The sequence below is a fragment of the Chroicocephalus ridibundus genome, chromosome 3, assembly GCF_963924245.1.
Source record: "Chroicocephalus ridibundus chromosome 3, bChrRid1.1, whole genome shotgun sequence".
Classification (NCBI taxonomy): domain Eukaryota; kingdom Metazoa; phylum Chordata; class Aves; order Charadriiformes; family Laridae; genus Chroicocephalus; species Chroicocephalus ridibundus.
The window spans coordinates 86,292,042-86,310,304 of record NC_086286.1 but is presented as its reverse complement, the minus strand read 5'-3'; positions in this window follow the sequence as shown (position 1 = coordinate 86,310,304).

The following is an 18,263-nucleotide window of genomic DNA, read 5'->3' as shown; positions in this document are numbered from 1 at the left end:
TTGTCTTAGATTTAGATTCTGTAGCTGAACTTATTTTAGTAAAAAGCTGAGAATTCATAATAAAGAATTTAAATACTTGTGCTCCACTAAGTCAAAACAGGAAGAAGAAAAAAGGTGTGTATTTGGAGCATTGGCTGTAATCCTATTGATTATTATTTTCCTCATGCAATGCCCCCAAGTGATATGTATTCATGTCTAAATAGCAGAAATTAGTCTGGGAACATATTTTTGGCTCTGTTTTGCTTGAATCAGATTGTGGTATCTACACACAGAAGTAAAGACAGACACTGGAAAATGTTGTGGATCGTAATAATTCGTTGTTACCTGTTACTGGGATTTGGGGTGCACAAGAACTTGCTGAGAAAATGTATCACTCACCCTTCAGAACGAAGCGTAAAACCAGGTGAAGAGCTGAATTAGGGAGTGTCCTAGCAACTGTCAAAGCCAAAACCAGAAAAAGTGTTTCACTGTCAAAAAACCTCTAATGGAAAAGTCCTATATAACCTAACATCAGAAGAATTACAAAAATTATTCAAAACAACCAAAAACTTCAATAAAGAATACTATTTTTGCTACCATGCTCCAAGTCTTCTACTGTTTGTTTTGTTTTGGTTTTTTTTCCACAGGAGGGTTACATAAAGAGGATACTCAAGTCCCGTGGGAATCAGCTATGCATCCTGCAGTGGATTTTCATCTTTCTGAACTCACTGCTAGCAAAGCTCAAACATAGCAAATCTGGGTAGCTCAGGTAAGGATCATAAACCTTTTCCTGCAGGGAGATTCATTTGTCCCTTGGCTGGCTTATCTCTTGCCACTGTCAGTGCAATGATAACTTCCAACACATCCATCCCTAATAGATTCTCTAGATTCTTTATTCATTAAAAATGAAAAATCAAAAAAAAAAAAATACCCAGAAGTAGACAGATGCTGTTAAAAGTTAGCCACCTAAAATTCAAGTGTTCGTCATCAAGTTCATGAAGAAGCTAATGAATGGTTGTGGAAATATTGGCTTTGAAACTTTAGAGTGGATTGAGTATAGTTTAACTGTTAAGTTGAAGAAATAAAGGTGAAGAAAGCTATATTCACATATGAATATTTAAAACCAATTAAAGCCTGCTCAGAGGTACAGGAATTTCTTTATTTGATACCTTTCTAATTATTAACCAGATGATGCTGTGACAGCATGTTTTTCACCAGTGTAGATGATGAGACAGTAGCTAGAGATGTCCTACAGTATTTGACGAACAGTGTTTCTGTGTCAGTCACATTGTTTCTAAAGGCTAGTCATGAAGACACAAAGTTAAGAAATTCATTCGTTAAGTATTGCGTATAAAGTACCGTCACGTTTTTAAATGCACTGATAAGTCAACCTGTAAATCACACATTTTTGAGATTGTTTTCAATTTGAAGTTGTTTATTTACAGTGCTTTGATAGGTCTTTACATTACTCTTTAATATTTAATTTACTTTATACATCTCCTTACTTTTCTGCAGGGAACCTTTCTTGCTGAATAGTCTGAAGGACTTTCATCATAAGGTTTTAGTCTGCTTCTCCTGAGAACTTCCTATGAAACAGTAAATATTGCACAGCAGCAAATTATTCTTATGGTTCTCACCTTTTTTTGCTGCTTAGTTAGGTTTGTGGAGAGTTATTTTTTTGTGTCTGTAATCGATATGCCATGGCCGATGATTTTGATTGAAGTAAAAAGAGAAAAGAATATTTCCCACAGGAATCTCCAGGGAGAGTAATGTTTGAATGTATATAGAGAATACAGAGTGATTGCAGTTATATGCCTGAGGAAATTCAGCAATAGAGGATATTGTAGTAGGTATTTCAATCACTGCAAAATAGTTTTAAGCTCAAAAAAAGTTAAAATACCAAGTTTACATAATACAGCATAGTTTCGAGTTGTTGTGGTCCCTGCCCACTCACTTTTGTACTTCTGTTTTTTTCATGTCTTTTCCCGTTGCTCAGCTACACAAAGGAAAAACAGAGTTCAAAGAGCAATTCTGTTACGTGTAGTTTAAGCAAAGACTTGCAGATTGTGTGACAAAATAAACAAAAATTACTGTGAGAATTCCCAGCTATTTCCTCTTGATGAAGTTTTGTATATGTGATCAAAAAAAATGCCTGATTATTAGTAATAGGCCACATGGGTCATTAGGTCTGTCTGGTTCAGAAGGGCGCACAGAACACCCATTTCACATCCTCACATCCCCAGACAAAAAATGTCCACAAGATATTTAGTAAGTGTACATCTTGCAATGGAACAGTATGAACTTCCCAGGAGGAAGACAAGGTCAAATTAATGAGCAGTATCTTTCTACTATGGAAAGGGATTAAAGTACACTTTTAGGAAATAGGCATGTCACATACTCCTTCTTATGAAGCAGGTGACTAATTCTTCCCCTCATCTCAGACCCATTCTTCTATTTATAAACTGGCAAAAGACAGCACCTTACTCCAAAACTGATGATCTAAGTATGAACAAATAGATCATCTCAAATTGTACTGTATCCCAATTCTAGCTTTGCCAGTCTCCAGTGACTTTAAAGAAATTCCTCCTCTCCTAGGTTCCTTCCCAAGTTTTCCAGATGACGATGGAGAGAAACAAATCCATCCTGGCTCTGGAAGGTGCCCAGCACAAGCTTTGAACTAACGAGTCTTTGCACAATGCAAGAATGCAGCACAAATACGGTGAAAATATTGCGATGTAGTCTTTTCAAACTGGCATGATAATAGTAGATACACAGGACTCTTGCTGCAAGAAGGAACTCTATATCAACATACGCCAAGTTCATGTTTGTTTCTATGCTTTAGGACATTTATTAGCAGACTGTCAAAAAACATCACTATGCAAAGCCAAGAAAGGATTGTATTCCAGTAAAGGAACTAGCAAACTGTTTATCACAGAAAGTACTCAATATATCCCTCACCCTCTTTTTCACCCTTTCATAATAAATATCCCACAAACATCCATTATATTTATACTTTTTTAAAAAAAAAATCAAATAGTTTAATAAATTCTCCCATTTTGTGGGTTGTCTTTGAAATATATGTTCAAGATATTTCTTGAATATTGGCCGTCCATTTTTAATGAGGAAAATATGTAAAAGGTTGTTCTTATTAGTAAAACAGATCTTGGAATACTTTCCTCTAATATTTGCCTGCTCTACTTAGAAACAAACAATTTAACAATTTGATGTTAAATTTGCTGCATGAAGCAAAATAAAACAAAACATGATTTGGAACAACTGAATTTCTAAGAAAAAAAAAAGTGTAAGTATAACAGAAACTTGCTTAGTGTGATTTCATGAAACTTCTCTTCTTTTTGCAATATACCCACAAACCAATCTGCTCAATAACTTACACTTGAGGTTGTCCTTTGACCCACTAAAATTAATGGGAGTTTTACTACTCACTTTAATGGGAACATGATGAGGCTTGATTTATTGTATTCAGGAAGTTAGTCCTTCATGAAGACAAAGTGGAAAAAGTGAGAAAGGATATGAAGAACTGATGTAATTGAACTTTGCCCATGGTCCCACAAAGAACTTATTGGTTTTGTTATCTTGGGTTTGCTCAGCCACATCTTTTTCTTTTTATTCATCTTTTTTTATCCTATTTCTTTTCTGTTGCTCCATATCTTTTTGCCATTATTATCACCGTTTAGTTGTGATGGAATTCTCCTTTCCTACTCTCTGGGTTAAGAAAACTTAAAAGTTTCAGTGTTTATGACCCTAAACTTTTAATCAGATAGTAATTCTAATATTAAAATACTTCACAGGTGTAGATTCTTTCCACCTAAAGAAAAACAAAGCTCCTCAAATATTAATTAAAATTCATCAAACTCAAGTCGTTGATGCTAAATTAGGATATTTTTAATAAGGTGCAACTACGGTCAGCTAGAATAGAATTCATCATGAGATTAAGACAGTGGCACTGAATACCTGTATGTAGACATCCACAAGGATGCAAATAATTTGACGTTTCATTATATTCAGTGAAGATTTAGTCAATGCAATTACTGAAGATTAGAGAGTAGTTAATCTCATCTGAGCATAAATGACTGACCTGGTTTCAGCTGGGACAGAGTTAATTTTCTTCTTAGTAGTTGTTGTGTTTTGGATTTAGTATAAGAATAATGTTGATAGCACATATGGTTTTAGTTGTTTCTAAGTAATGCTAATATTAAGTCAAAAACTTTTTCATTCTCCTGTAGAAGCTGAGAGAGAGCACAGACAGGACAAGCTGGCCAAAGGAATATTCCATACCATAGATGTCATGCTCAGTATACAAATGGGGACTGGCCAGGGGGTGGGAATTTGCGATGGTTGCTTGGGACAGTCTGGGAAATAGATCATTGGGTGGTGAGTGCAATTGTATTGCATTATAATTTTCTATATTCTTTTATCATTATTATTTTCTCTTCCATTACAGTTTTATTAAACTGTCTTTATCTCAACCCACAAGTTTGGGTTTTTTTCCCTTTTTCTCTCTATTCTCCCCACACTATTGGGGATGGAGGGTGGGGAAGGAGTGAACCGCTACATGATCCTAGTTGCTGGTTGAGGTTAAACCATGACAACAACTAACATGGGATTTGTTTGCTTAAATATTGCTGTCTTGTGCCATTTCAAATGCTAGAGAGTACCCAAGGCATGTGCATAAGGCTGACTGATAAATCACAGTGTTATAGATGACCTGTATCTTTCTGGAGCAGCAGCTGGAGACTGGGTTGAATACTGCTGCTGGGCAAGATACCTCAGAGTATCTGAAATAATTCCTGTATTTAACTGAATAACTCCCCACAGACTTTATTACTTCTATGGCTTAATTGTCCATTGACTATGATATAACTTCTGACATCTAGCATAGGTGGCAGACACCTTCTGACACCCAAATGGAGAAGAATTATTTTTGACACTGTCCTGACTATTCAGTCTTTCCCTAAATTACTGGTTAGACAGCAAAATAAGTAATTTGGGACACCGACTGAAGATGTTGAATTTGTTATTAATGATTCAATTCAGAAAAAATAAATCAAAAAAATGCTCAGGCAGCTCTGTAACTGCACTGCTGATTCAGGGACTTATATCCAAAATTCTTGCACATTTTAGTATCTTAAATTTTACAAATTTTTGGAAGAGTTAGGCAGCCAAATGCCTTTGACTTTGTGAGACTATGTCCTTAATGATTATGTTAGGTGTTTATAGCACAATTTTTCTAAGCATGTGCCATAAGAGGGGAGCTCTGAATACAGGAGTGAAAAGTCTCTCTGTGCAGTGCTCTGAGTCAGGTTACTCTGAATACAGTCTTCCACAACGTGCAGTGAAGCCCTATGAAATCAGCATGTTTGTTGAGCAGATACCTGCAGCAGATTTGAACTCACATCTCAATTTTTGAAGATTGCTATAATTGATAAGGTATGAGCTGTACATTAAAGACAGATCTTATATTTCTGAGTTTTAGGTAGGTAGGTTTATCATTTACGTGACTGCTATTTTATCTAAAAAGTGTCCAATTGTTCTGTTTTCCTTTTGTGACATTTTATCTTGTGAAGTTTTTCTTTTCAATTATGTATAAGTGGATTTTATTTTCTCTCCCATTCTCTCCTCCCAACATTTTTGCTTTATTTTGCTTATAGTTCTTCTGGTATAATTCCAGAGTAATTTTCTGGCTTCAGTGGAATTTCTCCAGATGCATATTGATGATTAAACTGAAGGAAGATTTTGCCCATTAAGTCTCTTCCTCCTTTGTATTTTTTAGTATTTTGAACTTTTCACTATCTTACATTAGTCCTTCAGCAAGAGCTTCTTAAGCCCCAGGACAGCCCTCAAAAGCAGTCTAATGTGGTCTAGGCAAAAAGAATGCTTGACCTATTCCATAATGGGAGCATGCTATTTGCAGATAAGGAAGCATGAGTTATAAATTTCCTGTCGGCAGCTCATGATGCATTTGAGAGTTATATATTCACATTCTCTAGCCAAAAAGTGCCTCCTTTATACAGTTGAGGAGGGAAACAAACAATTAAACAAACATTTTGCTTCCTATTAACAGGACGCTTGAGTGGGCTGTCACAGAACACTACAAAAGGGTAATCTGAATGATTTTAGCACTGTAGAAATACACTATGGGTATTAATTGGTTCAGACGGCTTTAAAATGAGTCATTAATAAGAAAACTTACAGGTGGAAATCAGAATTCTTTTGAAAGTAAGAATGATTATGGTGGGGGACGTTCCTTGGGGAGAAGTTGCTAGAAGATATGTGTCAGGGTTAAGATGGCAGGGCTCCAGCTTACATATATAGTAAAATATCAAGCCATACAAATGGTTTGTATGGCTCTTTTCAAAACCTGTCTTTCTCACACCTTGCATCTATTTTTTCCAAATAGGTCACTTCAAAGGCAAACTCCACTTTTTCAAGAAAGGTAGCACAAAAAATTTCATTTAGTGCTTCTTTGATTCCTGATGATGATTCTTATAGATGCTGATAATACAGCAACACGTAGGAAAGCAACATTCGTATTTCTTGATGTTATTATAGAAAAGCCTTATTTTTAGCAAGACATTTAGGCATATTCAGAGAAGTGCTACTAATTCCAATTCTATCCACATATAGCTTGAAAGCCCTTGAGGGGTTACACGGATGTAGTCACTCAAGAAGAGCAGTATGCCATCACCACCTATGAAAACCAGGCTTCAGGTTATCTCAGACTGGGTTTGCAGAAAAGAGTGCAAAGACCTCGACTGTAGCAATGTCAGTTAGGAAAGGGTGCTATTTAACCACAACGCTCTGTAATTGTTCCAAGGACAAAGTTGTGTTTAGAAGTGAGTAACACCATACTGTTTAATCCTTTTCCCTGGAGAAAACTGAGGTGGAGAATGTCAAGTGGAATTTAAGCCAATACTGTATGCTGTAACTGAGACCATTGAGATATTTTTCTTTGAGCTACTGCAGTAACAAAAATTATATATTTGTTGTCTGTTTTACAAAAGAGGTAAGTTGAAGAGACCGATAAATTTTTTTAATCAACTTTACTGGTCAGGAGAAAAGAGAGGCTTTAGCAAAAGGCACTCAAAAGGGGGTTTGTTTTGTTTTTCATATATATATGTGTGTGTGTATATATGAAATATATGAATATATATACATACATATACATACATATTTCACATATATACATACATATATGTTTATATATATGAAATATATATGTATATATATGTACGTATATATTGTTTTTCTTCATATATACGTATATATATTGTTTTTCATATATATGTAGATTTTTCATATATATTTTTGAGTGTATATATATATGTAAGTATATTCTAGAGTTGAAAACTTGTTTAAAATACATTAAGAGTAGGGACAGGCTCCTTTCTTTCATTATTTTGTTCCTGGAGTGGCCAGATAGAGATAAGTAGGTGATGATTTTCTAAGGCACATTGGTCTTTCAGAACATGATGCAGATTCATAAATGGCATCACTCTGAGTTCAGTTCCCGTTTGTGTTGAACAATAAATATTGATTCTTCAGGAGAGTGATACAAAATGTTAAGATGAATTGAAAATAGATTGCTCAAGTCTCTTTATGTTTGATTAAAGGACTAGGCCAAGTATTTAATCATTCCATTTTTCTCCTTCTTTTGTTAGAATAATTATTTATATACTTAATTTTAAAAATGAATTACTTTTTTTCCTTTTAAGAAGGAAAATGGGAATTTTTTTTTTGGAAGAAACTCTGCCATAATTAAACCTATACCTATATACAGAAGATATTAAATATCAGTTGTTCTTCTGGAAAATATTATTAAAATATTAATTAAAAGAGACGCCCAATTCCTTTGGATGGTGGTATACTAAAGGATCCTATGAATTCTTCCAACTTCAGATAGGACTAAGGATTTGAGCCAGTACAACTTATCGTAGCTTTGTGAACCATCAAAGCCTGAGGTGGTATCATGGTGCTTATGAGAAGGTCTTTAACTTTGAAGCTTATAGTGTCCCAGAAAGTATAGAAAATAAAATAATAACCTAAGCAGAGAAGAATATATAATTAGTTCCATCAAATAAACTGTCCGTAGCTGAAAAGCATGAGGAATTTTTTTCTGCCTGGGCAGTTCTGGATAAGGTAGTACCAACAGATGTAATGAGCACAGGTTTATTAGAAGGACATATGCATAATTACAAGTTTAGTAGAGGAGGAGGGGGGGGTTCAGGAAGCTTTGACCTTATACAGAACTTAATCCAAAATCCACTAAGTCAGCCAATGTAGATGCTCACCTTTTGACACTGTGAAAACTGGAAGTAGATCTGGAAGACTAAATGCCACTTGGTATTTTGTGCTGAAAAAGCATGGCTCAATTGCATTGCAAGCCCTTTCAGAACTGAAAGTTTCTCAGCACTAGATTTTATGTTCTGCCAAAACCGGCCACAGGTATCAGTGGCCTCCTGTGAGCATTCAGGAGACTAGAATGCCCCCAGCAAGTACTGTAGTGAAGGTCAAACACTCTCTGCAGACAGTACTGCACAGAATCCTGAATGTCTCTCTGACATTCAAGGATTCTGCTTCAGCCTTGAATGTCACGAAACAAATGACATGCAACACTCAGGCTGGAGCATGCCTCCTGCATCAATTCATCTTAAAATGCTTCTGGGAATTAGGCAGAGTTTGACATAATTTGTACAGAATCATTTATGACTCCCACAGAACACTTTTATGAAAGAAATGTTATCACGAAACATTGCCTTAATAAAGAATTACGTTCATTTTAATCATCCATGTTCCTTAGTTAAAAATAAATATAAGAAGCCTTCTGCAGTAGTACTTAAATCATGCTGGCTTCTGAATTGCTAAGCATAGCCCGCCACACTCCAAAGCTAAGAGCAAGGATGCAGAATCCAAATAGATGTAGTTACATGGGGAATGCATGTTATCAATTGTCTAGAATCCGTGGCTATGCCTGTGCTAATAAAGAAAATGCACCACAAACTGTTCTTGGGCCCTGCTGCCAGCTGCCTTGGCACAGTTTATTTCTGTACAGATAAATTCTCTCTTGTCCCAAGCCATAGTAACTGCATCCAGATTGTTTGTGAGGAGGAGTCCCTGGCCCATGCTAAGCATCAAACTGTGCCTGGGCATAGTGTCTGAGAGTGCTGGTTGATGAGCCCAAAATTATTTCAGGGGCCATGCTAAGAATATAACAGTATGGATGGCCACGTATCAGTGTGCAAGTCTGCGCATTGGCCCTGTTTAGTTTGCCAGAACACAAGTATTCTATGTTGTTTGGTGTCTGCTAGTGGCGTTATATGCGTTTGTGACAGGAGTAATGGAAAGAGCAAACGTGATGGTACTGATATCAGGAAGAAGTGAATGGAATTGGCTTATGGTGAAACAGGAGCTGTGCAAAACTTGTAACACTAGTGGAGGGTGAATTTTCTTCTTCGTTAACCTTCAAGTTAAATAGCCAGAAGATCTTCCTCATATATGTGAAATTACTTTTAATGTTTGCTATTTAAGGCTGTGTAGCAGCACATCTTTTATCCTTAGCAGCCTGACATCACATTTATCTTGTAAGTGGATGAATACAGAAAATGTTTTGATACATTGAAGCAATCTATTATGTGTTTGTATTGCTGTTAGGAAAAAAAAAAGTACACAAAACAGGTATATATGAAATGTTTCTTTCTGAAGCCACTTCAATACTATCAGCCTCCAACAAGCACTGAGGTCATTGAGCATTGTACACAATGTTACACAATAGATGGCACTTCAGGTTATTAGCACACAGTCGACAGCCAAACCTAATTGTGACATACAGTATAAGTACTCCAACCCTTCTACGGAACAGAAAAATGTTCTTACCCTATTTTATATGAAGCACGTAGACGTATGTACATAAGCTGCACAGAGGGCATATTTAAACAGGGGCAAAACCTTCTTTGATACAATTGTCAAAAGGAAATATATGTGAAAATACATATATGTCCATTATTATTCAAGCAATCCTTTGTTGCTTTAGGGTAACTTGAGTAAATGATTTATACAGTAAGGTTCACTGCATAGTATATTGTGTGTCCAAAGAAGAGCAACAACGGTGATGAGGAGTCTAGAGCATGTCTCATGAGGAGAGGCTGAGGGAGCTACAGTTGTTCAGCCTGGAGAAAATTAAGCTGATGGGAGACCTTATCGCTCTCTACAACTACCTGAAAGGAGGTTTTAGAGAGCTGGGGGTGGGTCTCTTCTCCCAAGTAACTGGTGATAAGACAAGAGGAAGTGGCCTCAAGTTACAGCAGGGGAGGTTTAGACTGGATATTAGGAAAAAATTCGTCTTTGAAAGAGTTACGAAGCATTGGAACAAGCTGCCCAGGGAAGAGGTCCTTTCCAACCCTACCATTCTGTGATTCTGTGGTGGAGTCACTGTCCCTGGAGGTATTTAAAAGATGTGTAGATGTGGCACCTAGGGACATGGTTTAGTGGTGAACTTGGTAGTGCTAGGTTAATAGTTGGACTCAGTGATCTTAAAGGTCTTTTCCAACCTAAACAACTAACTTTCTGATTCTATTCTATGATTTAGAAAGAATGCATAATTGTACAAAGCATACTGAACTCCAGTCTTACTAATGTTAATACCAACAACATTAAATGACAAAAATAAATATATGCTAGGGCAATAATGTGAAGAACTACTACACACTTCTTCTTTCAATTCATTTGAACTCTTTATTGCTGTAAAGACAAGAGTAAAGCCTCTTCAGAAATGCTCAACAATTTACCCAAAACAAATCTGCAAGATTCTTGCAAGTGAAACTCTGGTAAAAATATTAGTAATTCCTAATCAGCATTGCAAGCTTACTCTTTTTGGGTGGGTGGGTGGGTTTTCTTTCAGTATAACAAATACAGAAAAAAACATGAAACACTGTAAATAATATATGTTGAAGTGTATTGCACAGTAAATCTGATGATGTTCTCTGTTTAGACTCACCTAATGTGAGCGTAAAGTGAGAAAGTCAGATTCCTCAAGACACAAAAGATCCTTTACAAATATTTCAGCTTTCTCTGCAAAATAGTCTGAGTCTCAATAACTAGGAAAATTTCAGCCTGTAGATTAATAGTTGACTGGATCTCCCATATGTTGATATACTGGAAATCTGTAGCCTGTGCTCACAATAGTACAGGCTATTAGCACATCCCTTCTCATTGTTTCAGTAATGTTTTACCCTACAGAACATTTGTTTTGCTCTTAGCTCAAACAAGGTGAGAAAATCTACATCATCTTTGCCCCTATTGCTCTTTCATCTTAAATAAAAACAGAATCCCAGTGTGACTCCTGAAGATTTTACTGACAGTATTGCATCTAGGAATGACAACCACTTATGCCCCATGCTTTGTCTTACTGCATGAACATATTGGAGTGGACCAAATTACCTTAATGAATAACACATTGGAGAGCAGGGTAATATTGTTATTCTTTTGCAATATTCCAGTCATAAATGAATTTGACATACAGCATTATCCCATAACTTTGTCTTTAATTCATATAACTAAAAGCTTTACCATCTTTCCATAAGGTTGACTAGATGTTAAGGAAGATGTGAAGAACTGACATCCACTTCCTTATAATTAAAACTTTTAACACATTTTTTGAAACTGTTACTAAATATGCCTATTTAGTAACTATCACTATCATATTCTATTTTTGCATATTTCTGGGCTCCTGTGTCACCCTGATGCCTGGAACCAAGCAAACAAATTAAATCCATTATTTTTATCCCTTGCTCCTCTATCTTCCTTTGGGAGATAAAATTAGTCCTTGTGATACAAAACAAATTTAAAAACTGTAAAACTGCTTAATTCCACTTAGATGTCTGTTGAACTTCAGTCTAAATTGCTATTTTATTTAAAATATCCATTACGGTATTTTATCCTTATGGAAATCCTTTAATGGTGACTCTGTTAGTTATGTAATATGGATTTAGAGCAGCCTTTAGTCCAAAGCACAATCTGGAGTTGTTGATCTCTGTCATTCACAGGCACAGCAGAAGTGTCACTAATGTGTCTAAACACATCTTCAGATTCCACAGTTTCTCCTATGAACCCAAAGCAAAAGTGCCTAAAGACTCTCAGAAATAAATCTATTTCCCTCATATTTTAAGGGAATTGATCCTTGACAGATCCATTTTACAAATATTAATCATCTTAGTAAAGTAGCAGTAATGAAAACCCTGAAGATCATAGGACCTGTGTTACCCCTACTGCATGCAGCAGTTGATGTTTTGCATCTACCAGTTTACTTCCTGCTGCATATGTTTCTTCCATTCCTTCTTCCTCACTGACTGCTCACCTTGGAAAAAAATTAATTCCAATGCAGAAACTAACAACACTGTGGTCTCCTAGCTGTTATTGTGTAACATAATGGTTATCTGAGCATCTCTTTAGATGGGCCATTCTAATAGGTGTTGATGTTGATCCTGCTTCATTCAACAACTTCTTGTTTCCCTGGAAGCAGCTTACATCTGCTTGGGCAAATTCTGTCATCACTGCCATTTCATTTGCAAATGCCATCTGTCCTGGAACTCCCTCAGGAAACAATCTTTCTTATCTGACTCACTAGAGACACCCACATCGTTTGCACTTTTCCAGCAATACTTTCCTGAAGTGCTATACGTCATGTAAAAGAGTCACCTCGATGCCGCAAATTAAAAGATACCGTTAAGTTACCAACTTCAAAATTCCCTGTTTGTAACTCTGCACATCTTCTGTTCTACTGATATTAAATATCTTTTTCAGGTAGACTTAAAAATACTGAGCTTTCATACAAAATTTCTCTATTTCTCTGCCCCTGGAAAGTCTCTTTCTGAACCCTAAACCGGATTCAAGTAGAGGATGCTAGCTTTTCCTATCAGTGTTTCTAGAAACGTGGGTAAAGCCCTAAGTAACAGGTTATTCATTGTGCCCAAATAGTTAAATAAATAGATTGTGAATTGCCTTACAGTCAACATGTATAAACACAGCTGGAGTGTTTGTTATTTCCTTATCCCCACCTTTGGTTAAAGAAGAGAAGAGCTTGGTCAAAAGCTGATAAAATCTTATGTTCATTTAACTTCCAGGAAAAGTTCCTCTCTCATCTTGAAGAAAGTGTCACCAACTGCGACAACAACGCCCACACACGATATCAGGACTTGGCTTTCTTCCAGGCCTGTATCTCAAAGACAGCATAAACCAATATCATATAAGCAAAGCTGAATTGCAAATATGTTTTTGGCAGTACTGTGCTGATCGTTGCAGTTCCTTGCTGCTTTGCAGACATTTCCATAGCTCCCAAGCAGAAACAGGAAAAGTTACATTCGGACTCACTTAAACACTGTGTCAGACAACATTAAGATTGATTTAGTTTAGCTGAGGGTTCTGCAGCTAATGTTCTCCACTGTGCCTTTGTAGCATGGAGGCAGAAATGATCTGACAGCCAGCGTATGACTAAACAAAGGCATCTAAAACAATGTCTTTATTTCAGCTGCCTGAGACTAATCTGCGATAGTACTTGCAAACACAAAAAATCCTTCTCCCATCTCCTTTTAAAAATGGTGCTGAGCATTTTCTGGAGGGTACAGGGACCATTTTTTCCTTTTCAAATAGTTGGTGTACACAACAGCACAGGCTTAAATGTCAGTCTTATGGCTGAAGATGAAAACTACAACAGTTAGCTGACCTTCTGCTATGCATAAGTAACATCGACTTGTCCACATTTTTGCTCTTAAACAGTCAGGATTTCCTGTCTGGGGAGGAGATGACTGAAGGTAGTGACACAAACTTTTTCAAAGGAGAATAATGCAAATTTTGGAAAACTCTAAAGCAAACGAAATTATTTGGAAAGGTCACAGATTACTTTGTAATGTCCAGATCATAGATCTATTTACTTATTTTTTTGTAGTTTATGTGCTTGTAGTAGCACCCTTTGTAAATAAAATACCAAATCTCAACTCTCAAATTAAACACCCAGCAGGAATTAGCAGAATATGGTAAAAATATACTTACATATACTGTACTATAAAAATACTAGACAAAATGGTAGGATATTGGCCTGAATCCCATGGACGTGCTTACAATGGATTAAGTTACTCAAGCGTGTTTTCTAGATTCAGTTTTCAGTACTGGAGTAGGAATGTACACTTAGTTTGGCTCTATGCCAATCATCACATATATATATATATATATAAAAAATATATATAAAAAGAAAGAAAATTGGTAGTATTTAGTTCAATACTTCAACTTTTGAGTGTATATATAGAAAATGTTCCCCGTTCTCTACATAAGAAGACAAACAAACCCAAATAATTACAGATGAGCAAGAACCTGACTTTTCTACACACACTTCATAGAGGAAGTTACAGAATACACCAATGACCTATACATACATATCAAAAGTCAGTGAGAGTTTTAAGTAGAAGAGGGAAATTCAAATGGCAGATAATTGCCCTATATGCCTTTGTACTGACCGATACATCCATATTGATGTGACAAAGTTCTATTTTACTGACAGCACAAGTCAAATGATCTAATTCATTTTTTACCTACTTTTTTCTAGGTTATTCACAGATCCTTACCATTTTTATTTTTTTTTTATCTAAAAGCATGCAAATTTTAAAAGCATAACTGTGATACAGTTTTACAAAATGGAGCCCAGTACAGCAAATGTCTCTGTTTAACTTAACATCGTCCACTTAGCTCCATTAGCAGGCTCCAACCCTGAAAACTCTCAGACAGGGCTGATATTAAAATGAAAACACTGAGCACGCAGTAAATAAACAATCAATAAGACAACAATGAGTAGCAGTTTCAAAAAAACCCTAGCTTTTAGAATACCATTCTTCTTCATTTTTTTTGAGGAAAGATGTGTATTTACTCCACAGCACACAGTATACTCAAATACAGCTCATAATTCTTCCTTTGGATAGTATTTAAAATAAAGTTTTTGTTTAAATTAGAAATGTTCTATTTGTCTTAACACAGTAGTAATAATTGTTCAGCAGGTTTTCTAATCTTGCATACTCTCACTAATAGAGGAAATGCTTAATTCTAGTTCAACTAGTAATATACACAACTTTTCATAAGAAATTTTAAAAGTATTTTTCCATATGCCCTTTTATTTTTGGCCTTGATTAAATTTAATTTGAAAAGGTAATTGTAAAGTCCCTTTAGTCTCGAAACCAACACTAATTGGATATTCAAACACTCATTCAACCAAAAAGACTTATCAAGGAATGCTAATGGTGTGAACATCATTCTTTTTGTCTAATACGTTGATTGTTATAATTGCAAACTGTAGAAAGTAAATAGAATCTCACTGTTCGTGGTTTTGGTGATTTTTTTCTTCGTTTGTTTTCTTTTTTTTTTTTTTTTTTAACATGGAGCATATAAAAAAAATCCTACCGGGGAATAAATTAGGATTATGATTTTCAGTACCATTAGAAATTGGGTGTCATACTACATAAAACACAGCCAAATGTAATTTGGAAATATCTAATCTGTCGAGAACATAAAATTTTGGTTATTCTGAAACCTAACCACCTAGTTGTGTTTAGCTTTGTTTTCCAGCTATGGGAACATATCTCTCTGTCATCACAGCTGTTAGCCAAGATGGGAACCAAAGGTCAGTCTCTAGACTATGTGGTCCACTAGGCTAGTAGGCTTAAAGCATTGCCATTTCTGAAATCAGTAAGCGATAAGAAAACAGTACTGTATTCAAACACTTATGATATTTCAAGCTGGAAAAGAAGCTATCTGTCTACATCTAGCTCATCTAACGGGGTGGAGTTTGGCCCAGAGACTCAAAAGCATGCCTGCATATATGGAATAAAAAGCCTGAAATCTATCACTGCCACTCTCCTGTAAGCATTCAAATGAAGAGAGAAGGCTTTCTTCGTTACTTTCGTTTGTTTGTTTGTTTGTTCATTAATAGTTGTGAAGTTGTAAATTCAAAATTGTAACATGAAATAAACCAAGATCTTTTGTATGGTTGTTTGTCAAGGTTATCAGGATGAACAAGTCTTGATCAGCAACACATTTTTAAACAATAATTTATTTGCCACAGCTAAAAAAATATTTAAGTGATACTTATTTCTGTAAAAAATACTTACTTATTTTATTCTTTTCTAGCTACTTCGTGAAAGACAAAATTCAGTCCATTGTTAAAAGGAATTCTAGTTGTGATCTTTAAGTGAAACAAATTTCTATTCATAGTCAAGTAGAGAGTTCCTTGGAATATACCCCAAAAATAACAAATGAGTTATTCAGAAAACAAATATTCTGAACACCAAAGAATGTCTGGCTTTCCACAGACTGCTTAGTAATTTTTCTCATTTCATCTCTTTTCTGAAAGCTTTCTCTATTCCTCATATGGGATAAAGTTACACTCCACGAGATAAAGAAACCTCTACATACTTACACAGTATTTTTCATCTTTTTATGTCATGGAAACAAATAGCCAAATCCTGTCTGCTTTCAGTGGGAATACTTTAGAGAGGCAGAACTGCAGGGAATCCCTTTTTGCCCTGAAGTTTCTCCCTGCAGAAAATAGGACTGGATTGCCATCCTCCCAGTGGTCAAAGGTAGAGGACGACGGATGCTGCTGGCAGGGAGGCAGGCATGGAAAAGGGCATGCCCCGAAGTGGGATGCAGCGTCCCCAGGAATGTTTCTTGGTTACTGCTCCACACAATTGTGGAGCTGTAACTGAGAAAGCGTGTCTGCGCGTATCGTACAGATAGAGTCATCAACGTTAGTCAGCATACAGCATGCAGTACCTTTTGGAACTTTATTAAGCTGGTGTGCCCCAGAAGTCCTGTAGAGGTTAGGTCCAGCTTGCCACTGAGCTGGTGCAACCTCAAACACAGTGCTTACAGCTCTCCTAGCTCTGCTAGAGTATCTGTCCTTAACTGACTTAAGCTGCATTTTTGCACGTCTGTCTGTGCTCACAGGTGTGCGTCAGCAGACCTGAACCTGCCTTTAATGCTTGTCTCTGTCAGTTGTGTGTCTGCATATATGCACACATATAGTAAAAAGGCATGTCAAAATAGAGAATTATAATTAAAGTGAACTTTTTTTCTATCCAACAGCCCTATGACAGGAAAGAACACTGGACTAAGTGTGAGGTTTTACTTGTCTTTTAAAACAATTACCCAAGCGAAACTTGTGATCAAGGAGAATTGACAGTACCCGTACTCCTCCAACTACTGTGTGGTTAGAGAGAAGTTCCGATCATACTCCAAGAGGGAGAAAAATGCCACTAAATTCACGCTCCAGGATTTCCTCTAGTTTTGAAATACATAGTTAAACTGAACACTTCTTATTCTTTTGTTATGATCAATTCACTCTCAACTTTTTCACTGTATATTGAACATAAATGTTAATGCTACTTTATATGAAAATACTTTTACTGATTACCTGACATATTCATGACTTGCCTTTCATGCATACCTCAATAATCTCGGAATAGAGAGCTGCTTGTTTTCATGTTAGTTCACAGGATTTGTTTCTCTCTTTCCTCATTTATGTTGCCCTAGATCTATAATTTTTCTGTAGGGAAAAATAGTGTCAATACAAAATTTGTCATGCAATATTCGTAGTAGCACCTAATTTTTAATCCTACTTTAATACGTTTAGTGTAATTCCAAGCAGCAAAGATAATGAAAAAAGACTGTCTTCAAAGACAGATTTGCCTGAAGAAATATGTTTTCTATGTCCAAGATGGGATTACATTAAAATTGTCATTTTGGATATATGTTTATATTTATATTATTTATATTGCCACTAATTTTATTTATATCTATTCTATTAACATTTATAGTTATATTTTTATTTAGTACAGACTACCTTCACTTTCACTATCTCAGTTAATTGCAAACTGACTAAAGCAATGAATAGAAGTAAACACGGATATTCTGTACCCCAATTTGGAAATTAAAATCAATTTGTACAGGAAATGGCCTAAACTGACCCTTCAATTTAATGCCTTTATTTATTCAATACTTTAAACAAAATATATTTATAAATATAACATCATACTTGTTACATGTAGTTTTCAAGTGATCTTAAAATGTTTAATGTATGTTTGTATATTTATTGTACATATTCTATTTACAATTAAAATTGCACATTTTGTTCTGATACGTATTTTTACCTGAGAGACTTTCCTATATTCTTGTACTTTTCCTATCATGTAGGAGGTCTTAAATGATGACACAAGTAACTATTTAACATA